Here is a 3,109-nt window from a genome sequence, read left to right as displayed (position 1 = left end):
ATGTGCATGCCTAGTCTTTGCATGAGCCCTTCTGTCATGATGCAAATTTGTGCACCCCCATCCACTAGACCTTTCCTAACCAATCTTCCTTTTATGTAACAATCTAACACAGGTGTAATATCCTCGTTCATTTCAGCATGTGCAATTTTTACAACAGGAGAACTCTCTTTTACCTTTCTCCTAGTGCTAACTGCCTTTGTTAAATCCCTCCTAACTTGTGGGCATAATGCAAGAAACTGAGGCCATGAGATATCAGGACCCTTACCTCGCATGTCCTCCAACAGGTTGTATGGAGCCATACCATGTCCAAGAGGGAAGTCTTGGAGATTGATACGACGTCGAGTCCTTTTAGCTTCCTTGGTCTCCTTTGCCTTCTTGCCTTGTCCATGGTCACTCTGTGATGGGACACCCTCTTTCTCTTTACCTTTTCCTCGGCCACGCTTAATGCCATTTGCTTCCATGTCAACCTCATTTGAGTTTGTCACCTCTACCACATGCACATTTGGATCTGGCAAAGGTGGAACTCCTTCTACCCCTTGTGGAGGTGGTCTTGGTCCATTTGGTCTTTGTAGAAGCCTTGGTTGTTGACCAGTTCCTTCACCTACATTCATCACTGGGTAATTCAAGTTAGGTCTCCCTGGCTCCCCACGGGGCCAAGGACAATTATACATCCCATGTCCAGACTCTCCGCAATTCCAACATTGCAAGACTCTCCTAGGTCGTGGATCTCGCTCTTCAGACTTCTTTGCTTGTCCCTTTGGACCTACAGCTTGTGCAAGGTGAATTGACAGGCTGCTTAAAGATTCGTTTAACTTCTCAATTACTTCCGCCGTTACCTCAGGAAGCTCCCTCGATGTTGATGCTTGTGACTTACCTTTGGGTCTAAGACCTTCTATTGTAACCTCTCCCCTTAAGCACTTGAGTTTCCTATATTTCTCAGCAGCCCTAGTTTCAGCTGCATCAAAGGTAGCAGGTGCACCCGCCTCAACTTTTACCTTAAGGTCAGGAAAGAGTCCGGCTATGAACCTCTCCTTCTTTAGAAGTTCTGCACCATCACCAGGGTTAGCAACATTTCGTATCCATAGAGCCCAAAGACGTAGAAACTCTTGCTTGTACAAGTAGTAGTCATCTAAGTCTTTTTGCTTATGAGAAACAATGTCTTGCCATAATTTTTGAGTGTTTTGGGGATCAAAGAAGTATTTCTTGAAACGATTCAAAACTTCTGTGTAATTCCCCTTAACTTCCTCAGGCAAAGAGTCAAACCAAGTGCTAGCATCTTTCCTAAGGACCACCTCAAACATTTCTACACGTTCTTGATCAGTTATTATCCTCTTGATACGGCAAGACATCTTGAAATTCGCTAAAAATAATTCAGCATCCTCTCCAGGCTCTCCAAAGAAAAGAGGATACCCAGACATTTGGCGTTGGCTTTCCATTGAATTGATTTCAAAGTGACACCCGTTTTTGTTTTTCTTCCTTAGAAATATTTACACGATAATGTATCTAGCTTGCAATCTATTCTACAACAAAATAAAGATATTCACATCAAACGACCTATGATAATCAATAAGAGGTAGGATGACAGGGTTTGGTGATGCGAGAATTTCTCCTACTCTTTGGGCACCAAACATGAACACCATACGTTGTTGAAAATGGATTTTCCTACTAATTGCAATGTTTATTCTAATGTGTGGAGTGAAATGGATGGGGAAAACCTCTATTCCTGGGCCATTATCCATGGTCTATGCATGACCTAATGCTTAAAACAAAACAAAAATATAGACGTCCAAACTAAAGTCGTACCTAATGAGAGGCAAAATAAAAGGATTTACTGAAGCGTTTATCTCGGCCAACCTAAGAGGACCTAAAATTCTACGAATGACACGTTGAAATTGCAACTTAGTACTAACAATTATGTGTACCTTTTGCCTTGCAATGGGAATGAAGGGATCATACAAATTTTCATGATTCATGCAAACTACTTGACTATGCTAAAGGTTGATTCTACAAAAAAATACACAAGCCGTCCTCCGTGGGGGCACCAATTTGAGGCGGTCCGGGGTAGGCAACAAGAAGAGCAACCTCTAGACACCCTTCAAGGCTCCCGTGCTGCTCAATGGGGCTGGGGCACAACACAACACAAACCAAAACAACAAACCCACGGCCAAATCCCAACTACACCAGGGGCACCACCTAGTTTAAGAGCGAACTAGGACGCAAAAGAAGAGAATCGTTAGAGCAACCCACAAACAAGCAAGGAATTTACACTAACCCTAACACCAATGGAAAACTCTCACACACTAAAACACGAGAGAGAGAGAGAGAGAGAGAGAGAGAGAGAGAGAGAGAGAGAGAGGGAGAGAGATAGTGCTCGGGCTGCTTTGAAACGTATCGGCAATGATCAAGCAAATACAACTATATATTTAAGAAAGAGAGAGAAAGGGGGAGGGGGTGCTTGTTGCATTAATACCTTCTTACAAATCTATCATGACAAATCAAAGTGAGATTAGTATGTGTTCAACATAGCTTGCGTAAATTTCACCACAACACATCACAAGAAAAGCCACCCCAATCACTGTCTTAAAGCCAGGGGAGTCCTCTCCACCCTGTCGCCCTCTTACAGTATGTGGGATTTATGGCTAGATTGATGACAGCACCAAAGACAAGCTATCAAGAACATAACAAAAAACACCAAGACACTTACGCATCATTGTTGTCCATTACTTCACGTTGGAAGGGAGACAAAGTATCCAAGCTTAGTCCAAATCCACCCTCCTTCATTCAGCAAATGTTGGGCTTACACTAGTAGGAGAAATGATAGATTTCCTACTCTCAATTGAATGATCACTCTCTCTCTCTTACAATGGCATAGAATTCCCTTGCTAATCCCCTATTACAACACATGCACATGCATAAGACAATGAGCTTCCACTCAAGAGCTCCTTCTAGAGAGGTTGAGCTTGGCTTCTCAAGCTATAGCATAGTGCTCTTGCTTATGGCTCCCCCCTTTTTGTGCTAGCTACACCCTCCTTTTATAGCAATTTTGAAGGCTAGGGTTACTCCTCTAACCATGGTTGGGTTAGATTTTCAGCAATTTATCTAATTTCTT

Source organism: Adiantum capillus-veneris, chromosome 8, assembly GCF_014529385.1.
Source record: "Adiantum capillus-veneris isolate H3 chromosome 8, ASM1452938v2, whole genome shotgun sequence".
Taxonomy (NCBI): domain Eukaryota; kingdom Viridiplantae; phylum Streptophyta; class Polypodiopsida; order Polypodiales; family Pteridaceae; genus Adiantum; species Adiantum capillus-veneris.
The sequence above is the reverse complement of the archived record's forward strand: the minus strand, read 5'-3'. Positions refer to the sequence as shown.